General features: G+C 48.7%; 7 non-coding genes across 7 annotated transcripts; all 7 read right to left on the bottom strand.

Annotated features, from left to right (window-relative positions):
- Window positions 1-4,418: 4,418 nt before the first annotated feature.
- TRNAL-CAA (transfer RNA leucine (anticodon CAA)) lies at window positions 4,419-4,530 on the bottom strand. The gene is made up of 2 exons: window positions 4,493-4,530; window positions 4,419-4,464 (listed from the first exon to the last, which is right to left on the bottom strand). It is a non-coding gene; the product is annotated as a tRNA-Leu (tRNA).
- A 3,467-nt stretch (window positions 4,531-7,997) lies between these two features.
- Window positions 7,998-8,109, bottom strand: TRNAL-CAA (transfer RNA leucine (anticodon CAA)). Its single transcript has 2 exons — window positions 8,072-8,109; window positions 7,998-8,043 (listed from the first exon to the last, which is right to left on the bottom strand). It is a non-coding gene; the product is annotated as a tRNA-Leu (tRNA).
- Window positions 8,110-8,416: 307 nt separating this feature from the next.
- On the bottom strand, window positions 8,417-8,489 carry TRNAV-CAC (transfer RNA valine (anticodon CAC)). Its single transcript has one exon. It is a non-coding gene; the product is annotated as a tRNA-Val (tRNA).
- A 388-nt stretch (window positions 8,490-8,877) lies between these two features.
- On the bottom strand, window positions 8,878-8,949 carry TRNAP-AGG (transfer RNA proline (anticodon AGG)). The gene has a single exon. It is a non-coding gene; the product is annotated as a tRNA-Pro (tRNA).
- A 2,665-nt stretch (window positions 8,950-11,614) lies between these two features.
- On the bottom strand, window positions 11,615-11,726 carry TRNAL-CAA (transfer RNA leucine (anticodon CAA)). Its single transcript has 2 exons — window positions 11,689-11,726; window positions 11,615-11,660 (listed from the first exon to the last, which is right to left on the bottom strand). It is a non-coding gene; the product is annotated as a tRNA-Leu (tRNA).
- Window positions 11,727-12,033: 307 nt separating this feature from the next.
- On the bottom strand, window positions 12,034-12,106 carry TRNAV-CAC (transfer RNA valine (anticodon CAC)). Its single transcript has one exon. It is a non-coding gene; the product is annotated as a tRNA-Val (tRNA).
- Window positions 12,107-12,494: 388 nt separating this feature from the next.
- TRNAP-AGG (transfer RNA proline (anticodon AGG)) lies at window positions 12,495-12,566 on the bottom strand. Its single transcript has one exon. It is a non-coding gene; the product is annotated as a tRNA-Pro (tRNA).
- Between the last annotated feature and the right edge of the window lie 1,184 nt (window positions 12,567-13,750).

Here is a 13,750-nt window from a genome sequence, read left to right as displayed (position 1 = left end):
CTAAGCGTGCCATAGCAATTGATGTTTTCTGTCAAGGATTTTTTGTTTGTCTCTAGCAAGGCAAGAGGTAGTCAAAATGCGCTGTGCCAGTGAGCTGAACTAGGGCACTGATGTGAAAAGCAGACCCTTTCTGGTAGTTGTAACCCGCTGCAAGTCATGGACCCTTGCACCTTAGACTTCCCAATCAGAAGCACTGAAGGGCCTGCTAGCTCTTGCGCCAGAGGAGCATGCCTCTTGGATTCAAGCACACTTGCTCGATCAGCGCTCGATCAGGCGAGATTTATATTAGTGGCTCATAGGCCTGAAACACTCACCTGGGAGACGCAGGGTGGCTGATTTCCCGGAATGGCCCTTGATGGGGTCACCTCTTTTCCCCCGCCTCATTTCAGAATTGTGTGCTAGTCGCAAGACAGTGTTCAGGGGTTCATGGGTACTGCCTACTCCCAGCTGCCTCTCTGTCTTCTTCATGTAAATTGCAAGTCACGAGGAGGCACCATTGCCAATATGCTCCGCCCACCTTACCAAGAAACCTAGTTTGAGCTTGTCTGCCTGTGTTGTTGCAGGGGCAGTGTCTTCTTTGCCCAAAAGGTGGCAGGAGAGCCTCACTTCAAACAATAGAATCAACTGCTTAAGTAGAAACCAGCATGGTAGTTACTGTCATAAAGTGCAGCTCTAACAGAAGGTGTGCCTGAGACGCCGCTTCCAGTAATACACAGACTTTTGATTGAGGGCCCAGCCGATGGGTTGGTGGATTTCTCCTCACATGCCACAGCAGCTTCCAAAGATAGTGGTGTGAGGAGCTGGCTCTGCAAGCAGAGCAAGATTTAAGGGAAGAAAATACAGATGTCAGAAGTGGGATATGAACCCACGCCTCCATGAAGAGACCAGAAGGCTCAGCTTCACTGAAGATCAAGCTCTCTTGAGTCTGGCGCCTTAGACCACTCGGCCATCCTGACAGCCAAAACAGTGTGCAGGTCGGACTCTTCAGTCTGCACTTGTTGATTTTGCCGCTTGCAATGTTCCTATCAAAGTCACAGCTTTAAAGGCCCCACAATATAACATGGCCAAGAAAAAAAAAAAAAAAACAGAACAAGAAACAATGCACATGCACGACCACCGAGGGATGCAGATAACTTTTTAGCGTCCTGCAATAGTAAAGCACATTTTACACAGGTCACAAGTTTTTAAAGGTCATTTCTGTCTAAGTGTGCATTGAGAGAGACTGAGGTTTTAGTGAGCAAACACAAAAGCTGCTGCTTCCAAGTGTTTCTGCCCGGTCTCGAAACGGGGACTTTTCGCGTGTGAGGCGAACATGATAACCACTACACTACAGAAACAAGCTTGCTGGTTTGACTGAAGGAGCACAGTTCCCCTCATATGTTTGCACGATTTCCTCTATACTTTATCAGCAGTTGCTCGGAATGCGAGGGGTAAGTGTGAAAATTGCAGCGGTGTCAGCCAGCATGCATACACTCAGACGTCCTGAAAAATCCCACAGCTGCGGGCAGAGACAGACAAATATCTGATGCCTAAATGCCAGGAAAGAGAGCCTGTGAAATCATCACACAGGGCGCACTGAGAGCAAGCAGGAAGGAAGCCAAGGCATTGTAATCCATTTTTCGCCTGAGGCAAAAAATATGTTTTGCGCAACAATGCTTCGAGTGGAATGAGAAATGTTGAGGGGTTGTGTATTTTGAGCAGGATTTGATTGTTTTCCGCTAAAATGGGATCGTCCGGGATTTGAACCCGGGACCTCTCGCACCCTAAGCGAGAATCATACCCCTAGACCAACAAGCCTGGGCACAGAAATGCAATGGCTAAGACCCTGCTCGGAGGTTTGGTGGCAGAGAGTGGGAGACTACATCCCAAAGCAAGAAACTGCACATGGTGCTCTCTTCTGCAGTACGACTAGAGTCATTTGCATGGTCTTCATCGAACATGACATAAAAAGCCTCTATCCTTTAGACATTTTGGCCCAGATTTACAAGAAAATGACTAAGCGCGACGCTGTGCCAAATTTGCAAGCCCCACGCGCCGTCATTTTCAAAATGCAGGGAAGCGCCGTATTTAGTAGAATACAGCGCACCCCTGTGCTTCCCCCTCCGCCAGCTCTAAATTAGCTGCTGAGCGCCAATGCAGCCGTTCTTGCACCATGGTAGAAGGATGACTGCGTTGAGGGGGAAATTGTTTTTGTGCAGGAAGGGACACCTTCCTGCCCCAAAAAAAAATCTTCAATGGTGATTTGCTCTTACTTCTATGTGTGCTGCAGAATGCATCACACATAGAAAGAGCAAAAACAAGGAGAAATGAAAACATTTCTCCTCAGTGCGCCACTCTAACGACACCCCTGGGATGGCGTTGGATTTTGGCGCTGACGCAGATTTACGCCAACTCCTAAATCTGGAGCAGCATCAAAATGCTATGGTGTTGCTGTGGCACACTCCCAACAACACCCATTGCACGCCCCTTCCAGGGAACGCGCTGCGTGCTAAGGGGCCGTATTTACAAGGTGGTGTTAAGCCAAAAAAAGTGGCTGAACGCCATCTTGTAAATACCGCGCAGTGCATAGTGCCACCGGGGCGTCACTAAAAGTGATGCTCCGGTGGCGATAGGGCCTTGTAAGTCTGGCACTTTATTTGCTCAAGGTGTGTGTTCTTGGTGAGGGCAGGAAAGCTATTTTCGCTCTCGTACCTTCCTTCCTTGGCTGGCTTGAATGCTGTAGGCTCAGGCTTCATTGCAAAGGTCAAACAGTGAGCAACTGACTGCCGTAAGCTGGCGCAACTCCTCTTGGTGAGCTGTGACAGATGCCCCAGGAGCGTAGTACCTCACGATGGTGAGGGATAGACACAGTCTCTTTTATCTCAGCTTGCCTGTCAGGTGAGGCAGGAAATGCAAATACTGTGAAAAAGCCCAGCGACTCGAACCAGGGACCTTTCGCATGTGAGGTGCGCATGATAACCACTACACTACACAAACAGACACACTTGCCGGCTTGCTTCATGTGGCTATGCATTGTACTGGAACCACCACACTATGGAAACAGATACACCTGCTTGCTTTATGTGGCTATGCATTAGACTGGGATGCAAGGATGAGGGCCAATGTTCATGACGCTCAAAGCTGAGCCTTCCGGAACACGATCTCTTCCCTTGGAAGAAAGGAACTGGGATCACTTTCATTCCAAGAGGTGATTTCAGAACTGGACCCGAAATTACCATGGAGAAGCACTGTGCATTTAATGTTCCTACGAGCACTGCTGCTCCAGCACAGAAAAGCAGTTGCAAAGAAATCTCGCATACCTTCATGATGCTGAACCGTCTCGACGCCAGTATAAAGCATGTATTGCATTGCAACATGACATCTTACAAGAGTGAAAAGCAGAAATACTCCTGTTTAAAACACAGACTGAACCTATAAAGTTAGGGGTTTGTCTGGGATTTGAACCGAGGTCCTCTCACACCCAAAGCGAGAATCACACCCCTATACCAACTAGACTGCCGCTGCATAGTCATTTGAAACATCTTCTGAAGCGTCTTTCCGAAAAGCAGGGCCATTTGGAGGCTCTCTCTCTCTAAGCGTGCCATAGCAATTGATGTTTTCTGTCAAGGATTTTTTGTTTGTCTCTAGCAAGGCAAGAGGTAGTCAAAACGCCCTGTGCCAGTGAGCTGAACTAGGGCACTGATGTGAAAAGCAGACCCTTTCTGGTAGTTGTAACCCGCTGCAAGTCATGGACCCTTGCACCTTAGACTTCCCAACCAGAAGCACTGAAGGGCCTGCTAGCTCTTGAGCCAGAGGAGCATGCCTCTTGGATTCAAGCACACTTGCTCGATCAGCGCTCGATCAGGCGAGATTTATATTAGTGGCTCATAGGCCTGAAACACTCACCTGGGAGACGCAGGGTGGCTGATTTCCCGGAATGGCCCTTGATGGGGAAATCACCTCCTTTCCCCCGCCTCATTTCAGAATTGTGTGCTAGTCGCAAGACAGTGTTCAGGGGTTCATGGGTACTGCCTACTACCAGCTGCCTCTCTGTCTTCTTCATGTAAATTGCAAGTCACGAGGAGGCACCATTGCCAATATGCTCCGCCCACCTTACCAAGAAACCTAGTTTGAGCTTGTCTGCCTGTGTTGTTGCAGGGGCAGTGTCTTCTTTGCCCAAAAGGTGGCAGGAGAGCCTCACTTCAAACGACAGAATCAACTGCTTAAGTAGAAACCAGCATGGTAGTTACTGTCATAAAGTGCAGCTCTAACAGAAGGTGTGCCTGAGACGCCCCTTCCAGTAATACAGAGAATTTTGATTGAGGGCCCAGCCGATGGGTTGGTGGATTTCTCCTCACATGCCACAGCAGCTTCCAAAGATAGTGGTGTGAGGAGCTGGCTCTGCAAGCAGAGCAAGATTTAAGGGAAGAAAATACACCTGTCAGAAGTGGGATTTGAACCCACGCCTCCATGAAGAGACCAGAAGGCTCAGCTTCACTGAAGATCAAGCTCTCTTGAGTCTGGCGCCTTAGACCACTCGGCCATCCTGACAGCCAAAACAGTGTGCAGGTCGGACTCTTCAGTCTGCACTTGTTGATTTTGCCGCTTGCAATGTTCCTATCAAAGTCACAGCTTTAAAGGCCCCACAATATAACATGGCCAAGAAAAAAAAAAAAAAACAGAACAAGAAACAATGCACATGCGAGGGATGCAGATAACTTTTTAGCGTCCTGCAATAGTAAAGCACATTTTACACAGGTCACAAGTTTTTAAAGGTCATTTCTGTCTAAGTGTGCATTGAGAGAGACTGAGGTTTTAGGGAGCAAACACAAAAGCTGCTGCTTCCAAGTGTTTCTGCCCGGTCTCGAACCGGGGACTTTTCGCATGTGAGGCAAACGCGATAACCACTACACTACAGAAACAAGCTTGCTGGTTTGACTGAAGGAGCACAGTTCCCCTCATATGTTTGCACGATTTCCTCTACTGTATACTTTATCAGCAGTTGCTCGGAATGCGAGGGGTAAGTGTGAAAATTGCAGCGGTGTCAGCCAGCATGCATACACTCAGACGTCCTGAAAAATCCCACAGCTGCGGGCAGAGACAGACAAATATCTGATGCCTAAATGCCAGGAAAGAGTGCCTGTGAAATCATCACACAGGGCGCACTGAGAGCAAGCAGGAAGGAAGCCAAGGCATTGTAATCCATTTTTCGCCTGGGGCAAAAAATATGTTTTGCGCAACAATGCTTCGAGTGGAATGAGAAATGTTGAGGGGTTGTGTATTTTGAGCAGGATTTGATTGTTTTCCGCTAAAATGGGCTCGTCCGGGATTTGAACCCGGGACCTCTCGCACCCTAAAGGAGAATCATACCCCTAGACCAACGAGCCTGGGCACAGAAATGCAACGGCTCCGACCCTGCTCGGAGGTTTGGTGACAGAGAGTGGGAGACTACATCCCAAAGCAAGAAACTGCACATGGTGCTCTCTTCTGCAGTACGACTAGAGTCATTTGCCTGGTCTTGATCGAACATGACATAAAAAGCCTCTATCCTTTAGACATTTTGGCCCAGATTTACAAGAAAATGACTAAGCGCGACGCTGTGCCAAATTTGCAAGCCCCACGCGCCGTCATTTTCAAAATGCAGGGAAGCGCCGTATTTAGTAGAATACAGCGCACCCCTGTGCTTCCCCCTGCGCCAGCTCTAAATTAGCTGCTGAGCGCCAATGCAGCCGTTCTTGCACCATGGTACAAGGATGACTGCGTTGAGGGGGAAATTGTTTTTGTGCAGGAAGGGACACCTTCCTGCCCAAAAAAGAAATCTTCAATGGTGATTTGCTCTTAATTCTATGTGTGCTGCAGAATGCATCACACATAGAAAGAGCAAAAACAAGGAGAAATGAAAACATTTCTCCTCAGTGCGCCACTCTAACGACACCCCTGGGATGGCGTTGGATTTTGGCGCTGACGCAGATTTACGCCAACTCCTAAATCTGGAGCAGCATCAAAATGCTATGGTGTTGCTGTGGCACACTCCCAACAACACCCATTGCACGCCCCTTCCAGGGAACGCGCTGCGTGCTAAGGGGCCGTATTTACAAGGTGGTGTTAAGCCACAAAAAGTGGCTGAACGCCATCTTGTAAATACCGCGCAGTGCATAGTGCCACCGGGGCGTCACTAAAAGTGATGCTCCGGTGGCGATAGGGCCTTGTAAGTCTGGCACTTTATTTGCTCAAGGTGTGTGTTCTTGGTGAGGGCAGGAAAGCTATTTTCGCTCTCGTACCTTCCTTCCTTGGCTGGCTTAAATGCTGTAGGCACAGGCTTCATTGCAAAGGTCAAACAGTGAGCAACTGACTGCCGTAAGCTGGCGCAACTCCTCTTGGTGAGCTGTGACAGATGCCCCAGGAGCGTAGTACCTCACGATGGTGAGGGATAGACACAGTCTCTTTTATCTCAGCTTGCCTGTCAGGTGAGGCAGGAAATGCAAGTACTGTGAAAAAGCCCAGCGACTCGAACCAGGGACCTTTCGCATGTGAGGTGCGCATGATAACCACTACACTACACAAACAGACACACTTGCCGGCTTGCTTCATGTGGCTATGCATTGTACTGGAACCACCACACTATGGAAACAGACACACCTGCTTGCTTTATGTGGCTATGCATTGGACTGGGATGCAAGGATGAGGGCCAATGTTCATGACGCTCAAAGCTGAGCCTTCCGGAACACGATCTCTTCCCTTGGAAGAAAGGAACTGGGATCACTTTCATTCCAAGAGGTGATTTCAGAACTGGACCCGAAATTACCATGGAGAAGCACTGTGCATTTAATGTTCCTACGAGCACTGCTGCTCCAGCACAGAAAAGCACTTGCAAAGAAATCTCGCATACCTTCATGATGCTAAACCGTCTCGACGCCAGTATAAAGCATGTATTGCATTGCAACATGACATCTTACAAGAGTGAAAAGCAGAAATACTCCTGTTTAAAACACAGACTGAACCTATAAAGGTAGGGGTTTGTCTGGGATTTGAACCGAGGTTCTCTCACACCCGAAGCGAGAATCATACCCCTATACCAACTAGACTGCCGCTGCATAGTCATTTGAAACATCTTCTGAAGCGTCTTTCAGAAAAGCAGGGCCATTTGGAGGCTCTCTCTCTCTAAGCGTGCCATAGCAATTGATGTTTTCTGTCAAGGATTTTTTGTTTGTCTCTAGCAAGGCAAGAGGTAGTCAAAATGCCCTGTGCCAGTGAGCTGAACTAGGGCACTGATGTGAAAAGCAGACCCTTTCTGGTAGTTGTAACCCACTGCAAGTCATGGACCCTTGCACCTTAGACTTCCCAACCAGAAGCACTGAAGGGCCTGCTAGCTCTTGAGCCAGAGGAGCATGCCTCTTGGATTCAAGCACACTTGCTCGATCAGCGCTCGATCAGGCTTGATCAGGCGAGATTTATATTAGTGGCTCATAGGCCTGAAACACTCACCTGGGAGACGCAGGGTGGCTGATTTCCCGGAATGGCCCTTGATGGGGAAATCACCTCCTTTCCCCCGCCTCATTTCAGAATTGTGTGCTAGTCGCAAGACAGTGTTCAGGGGTTCATGGGTACTGCCTACTCCCACCTGCCTCTCTGTCTTCTTCATGTAAATTGCAAGTCACGAAGAGGCACCATTGCCAATATGCTCCGCCCACCTTACCAAGAAACCTAGTTTGAGCTTGTCTGCCTGTGTTGTTGCAGGGGCAGTGTCTTCTTTGCCCAAAAGGTGGCAGGAGAGCCTCACTTCAAACGATAGAATCAACTGCTTAAGTAGAAACCAGCATGGTAGTTACTGTCATAAAGTGCAGCTCTAACAGAAGGTGTGCCTGAGACGCCCCTTCCAGTAATTCACAGAATTTTGATTGAGGGCCCAGCCGATGGGTTGGTGGATTTCTCCTCACATGCCACAGCAGCTTCCAAAGATAGTGGTGTGAGGAGCTGGCTCTGCAAGCAGAGCAAGATTTAAGGGAAGAAAATACACCTGTCAGAAGTGGGATTTGAACCCACGCCTCCATGAAGAGACCAGAAGGCTCAGCTTCCCTGAAGATCAAGCTCTCTTGAGTCTGGCGCCTTAGACCACTCGGCCATCCTGACAGCCAAAACAGTGTGCAGGTCGGACTCTTCAGTCTGCACTTGTTGATTTTGCCGCTTGCAATGTTCCTATCAAAGTCACAGCTTTAAAGGCCCCACAATATAACATGGCCAGGAAAAAAAAAAAAAAACAGAACAAGAAACAATGCACATGCACGACCACCGAGGGATGCAGATAACTTTTTAGCGTCCTGCAACAGTAAAGCACGTTTTACACAGGTCACAAGTTTTTAAAGGTAATTTCTGTCTAAGTGTGCATTGAGAGAGACTGAGGTTTTAGGGAGCAAACACAAAAGCTGCTGCTTCCAAGTGTTTCTGCCCGGTTTCGAACCGGGGACCTTTCGCGTGTGAGGTGAACGTGATAACCACTACACTACAGAAACAAGCTTGCTGGTTTGACTGAAGGAGCACAGTTCCCCTCATATGTTTGCACGATTTCCTCTATACTTTATCAGCAGTTGCTCGGAATGCGAGGGGTAAGTGTGAAAATTGCAGCGCTGTCAGCCAGCATGCATTCACTCAGACGTCCTGAAAAATCCCACAGCTGCGGGCAGAGACAGACAAATATCTGATGCCTAAATGCCAGGAAGGAGAGCCTGTGAAATCATCACACAGGGCGCACTGAGAGCAAGCAGGAAGGAAGCCAAGGCATTGTAATCCATTTTTCGCCCGAGGCAAAAAATATGTTTTGCGCAACAATGCTTCGAGTGGAATGAGAAATGTTGAGGGGTTGTGTATTTTGAGCAGGATTTGATTGTTTTCCGCTAAAATGGGCTCGTCCGGGATTTGAACCCGGGACCTCTCGCACCCTAAGCGAGAATCATACCCCTAGACCAACGAGCCTGGGCACAGAAATGCAACGGCTCCGACCCTGCTCGGAGGGTTGGTGACAGAGAGTGGGAGACTACATCCCAAAGCAAGAAACTGCACATGGTGCTCTCTTCTGCAGTACGACTAGAGTCATTTGCATGGTCTTCATCGAACATGACATAAAAAGCCTCTATCCTTTAGACATTTTGGCCCAGATTTACAAGAAAATGACTAAGCGCGACGCTGTGCCAAATTTGCAAGCCCCACGCGCCGTCATTTTCAAAATGCAGGGAAGCGCCGTATTTAGTAGAATACAGCGCACCCCTGTGCTTCCCCCTGCGCCAGCTCTAAATTAGCTGCTGAGCGCCAATGGAGCCGTTCTTGCACCATGGTACAAGGATGACTGCGTTGAGGGGGAAATTGTTTTTGTGCAGGAAGGGACACCTTCCTGCCCCAAAAAAAAATCTTCAATGGTGATTTGCTCTTACTTCTATTTGTGCTGCAGAATGCATCACACATAGAAAGAGCAAAAACAAGGAGAAATGAAAACATTTCTCCTCAGTGCGCCACTCTAACGACACCCCTGGGATGGCGTTGGATTTTGGCGCTGACGCAGATTTACGCCAACTCCTAAATCTGGAGCAGCATCAAAATGCTATGGTGTTGCTGTGGCACACTCCCAACAACACCCATTGCACGCCCCTTCCAGGGAACGCGCTGCGTGCTAAGGGGCCGTATTTACAAGGTGGTGTTAAGCCACAAAAAGTGGCTGAACGCCATCTTGTAAACACCGCGCAGTGCATAGTGCCACCGGGGCGTCACTAAAAGTGATGCTCCGGTGGCGAAAGGGCCTTGTAAGTCTGGCACTTTATTTGCTCAAGGTGTGTGTTCTTGGTGAGGGCAGGAAAGCTATTTTCGCTCTCGTACCTTCCTTCCTTGGCTGGCTTGAATGCTGTAGGCTCAGGCTTCATTGCAAAGGTCAAACAGTGAGCAACTGACTGCCGTAAGCTGGAGCAACTCCTCTTGGTGAGCTGTGACAGATGCCCCAGGAGCGTAGTACCTCACGATGGTGAGGGATAGACACAGTCTCTTTTATCTCAGCTTGCCTGTCAGGTGAGGCAGGAAATGCAAATACTGTGAAAAAGCCCAGCGACTCGAAGCAGGGACCTTTCGCATGTGAGGTGCGCATGATAACCACTACACTACAGAAACAGACACACTTGCCGGCTTGCTTCATGTGGCTATGCATTGTACTGGAACCACCACACTATGGAAACAGACACACCTGCTTGCTTTATGTGGCTATGCATTGGACTGGGATGCAAGGATGAGGGCCAATGTTCATGACGCTCAAAGCTGAGCCTTCCGGAACACGATCTCTTCCCTTGGAAGAAAGGAACTGGGATCACTTTCATTCCAAGATGTGATTTCAGAACTGGACCCGAAATTACCATGGAGAAGCACTGTGCATTTAATGTTCCTACGAGCACTGCTGCTCCAGCACAGAAAAGCAGTTGCAAAGAAATCTCGCATACCTTCATGATGCTGAACCGTCTCGACGCCAGTATAAAGCATGTATTGCATTGCAACATGACATCTTACAAGAGTGAAAAGCAGAAATACTCCTGTTTAAAACACAGACTGAACCTATAAAGGTAGGGGTTTGTCTGGGATTTGAACCGAGGTCCTCTCACACCCGAAGCGAGAATCATACCCCTATACCAACTAGACTGCCGCTGCATAGTCATTTGAAACATCTTCTGAAGCGTCTTTCCGAAAAGCAGGGCCATTTGGAGGCTCTCTCACTCTAAGCGTGCCATAGCAATTGATGTTTTCTGTCAAGGATTTTTTGTTTGTCTCTAGCAAGGCAAGAGGTAGTCAAAATGCCCTGTGCCAGTGAGCTGAACTAGGGCACTGATGTGAAAAGCAGACCCTTTCTGGTAGTTGTAACCCGCTGCAAGTCATGGACCCTTGCACCTTAGACTTCCCAACCAGAAGCACTGAGGGGCCTGCTAGCTCTTGAGCCAGAGGAGCATGCCTCTTGGATTCAAGCACACTTGCTCAATCAGTGCTCAATCAGTGCTCAATCAGCGCTCAATCAGCGCTCAATCAGCGCTCGATCAGGCAAGATTTATATTAGTGGCTCATAGGCCTGAAACACTCACCTGGGAGACGCAGGGTGGCTGATTTCCCAGAATGGCCCTTGATGGGGAAATCACCTCCTTTCCCCCGCCTCATTTCAGAATTGTGTGCTAGTCGCAAGACAGTGTTCAGGGGTTCATGGGTACTGCCTACTCCCAGCTGCCTCTCTGTCTTGTTCATGTAAATTGCAAGTCACGAGGAGGCACCATTGCCAATATGCTCCGCCCACCTTACCAAGAAACCTAGTTTGAGCTTGTCTGCCTGTGTTGTTGCAGGGGCAGTGTCTTCTTTGCCCAAAAGGTGGCAGGAGAGCCTCACTTCAAACGATAGAATCAACTGCTTAAGTAGAAACCAGCATGGTAGTTACTGTCATAAAGTGCAGCTCTAACAGAAGGTGTGCCTGAGACGCCCCTTCCAGTAATACACAGAATTTTGATTGAGGGCCCAGCCGATGGGTTGGTGGATTTCTCCTCACATGCCACAGCAGCTTCCAAAGATAGTGGTGTGAGGAGCTGGCTCTGCAAGCAGAGCAAGATTTAAGGGAAGAAAATACACCTGTCAGAAGTGGGATTTGAACCCACGCCTCCATGAAGAGACCAGAAGGCTCAGCTTCACTGAAGATCAAGCTCTCTTGAGTCTGGCGCCTTAGACCACTCGGCCATCCTGACAGCCAAAACAGTGTGCAGGTCGGACTCTTCAGTCTGCACTTGTTGATTTTGCCGCTTGCAATGTTCCTATCAAAGTCACAGCTTTAAAGGCCCCACAATATAACATGGCCAGGAAAAAAAAAAAAAAACAGAACAAGAAACAATGCACATGCACGACCACCGAGGGATGCAGATAACTTTTTAGCGTCCTGCAATAGTAAAGCACGTTTTACACAGGTCACAAGTTTTTAAAGGTCATTTCTGTCTAAGTGTGCATTGAGAGAGACTGAGGTTTTAGGGAGCAAACACAAAAGCTGCTGCTTCCAAGTGTTTCTGCCCGGTTTCGAACCGGGGACCTTTCGCGTGTGAGGCGAACGTGATAACCACTACACTACAGAAACAAGCTTGCTGGTTTGACTGAAGGAGCACAGTTCCCCTCATATGTTTGCACGATTTCCTCTATACTTTATCAGCAGTTGCTCGGAATGCGAGGGGTAAGTGTGAAAATTGCAGCGGTGTCAGCCAGCATGCATACACTCAGACGTCCTGAAAAATCCCACAGCTGCGGTCAGAGACAGACAAATATCTGATGCCTAAATGCCAGGAAGGAGAGCCTGTGAAATCATCACACAGGGCGCACTGAGAGCAAGCAGGAAGGAAGCCAAGGCATTGTAATCTATTTTTCGCCTGAGGCAAAAAATATGTTTTGCGCAACAATGCTTCGAGTGGAATGAGAAATGTTGAGGGGTTGTGGATTTTGAGCAGGATTTGATTGTTTTCCGCTAAAATGGGCTCGTCCGGGATTTGAACCCGGGACCTCTCGCACCCTAAGCGAGAATCATACCCCTAGACCAACGAGCCTGGGCACAGAAATGCAACGGCTCCGACCCTGCTCGGAGGGTTGGTGACAGAGAGTGGGAGACTACATCCCAAAGCAAGAAACTGCACATGGTGCTCTCTTCTGCAGTACGACTAGAGTCATTTGCATGGTCTTCATCGAACATGACATAAAAAGCCTCTATCCTTTAGACATTTTGGCCCAGATTTACAAGAAAATGACTAAGCGCGACGCTGTGCCAAATTTGCAAGCCCCACGCGCCGTCATTTTCAAAATGCAGGGAAGCGCCGTATTTAGTAGAATACAGCGCACCCCTGTGCTTCCCCCTGCGCCACCTCTAAATTAGCTGCTGAGCGCCAATGCAGCCGTTCTTGCACCATGGTACAAGGATGACTGCGTTGAGGGGGAAATTGTTTTTGTGCAGGAAGGGACACCTTCCTGCCCAAAAAAAAAATCTTCACTGGTGATTTGCTCTTACTTCTATGTGTGCTGCAGAATGCATCACACATAGAAAAAGCAAAAACAAGGAGAAATGAAAACATTTCTCCTCAGTGCGCCACTCTAACGACACCCCTGGGATGGCGTTGGATTTTGGCGCTGACGCAGATTTACGCCAACTCCTAAATCTGGAGCAGCATCAAAATGCTATGGTGTTGCTGTGGCACACTCCCAACAACACCCATTGCACGCCCCTTCCAGGGAACGCGCTGCGTGCTAAGGGGCCGTATTTACAAGGTGGTGTTAAGCCACAAAAAGTGGCTGAACGCCATCTTGTAAATACCGCGCAGTGCATAGTGCCACCGGGGCGTCACTAAAAGTGATGCTCCGGTGGCGATAGGGCCTTGTAAGTCTGGCACTTTATTTGCTCAAGGTGTGTGTTCTTGGTGAGGGCAGGAAAGCTATTTTCGCTCTCGTACCTTCCTTCCTTGGCTGGCTTGAATGCTGTAGGCTCAGGCTTCATTGGAAAGGTCAAACAGTGAGCAACTGACTGCCGTAAGCTGGCGCAACTCCTCTTGGTGAGCTGTGATAGATGCCCCAGGAGCGTAGTACCTCACGATGGTGAGGGATAGACACAGTCTCTTTTATCTCAGCTTGCCTGTCAGGTGAGGCAGGAAATGCAAATACTGTGAAAAAGCCCAGCGACTCGAACCAGGGACCTTTCGCATGTGAGGTGCGCATGATAACCACTACACTACACAAACAGACA

This window comes from Pleurodeles waltl, unplaced genomic scaffold, assembly GCF_031143425.1.
Source record: "Pleurodeles waltl isolate 20211129_DDA unplaced genomic scaffold, aPleWal1.hap1.20221129 scaffold_91, whole genome shotgun sequence".
In the NCBI taxonomy this organism is placed as follows: domain Eukaryota; kingdom Metazoa; phylum Chordata; class Amphibia; order Caudata; family Salamandridae; genus Pleurodeles; species Pleurodeles waltl.
The sequence above is the reverse complement of the archived record's forward strand: the minus strand, read 5'-3'. Positions and strand labels throughout refer to the sequence as shown.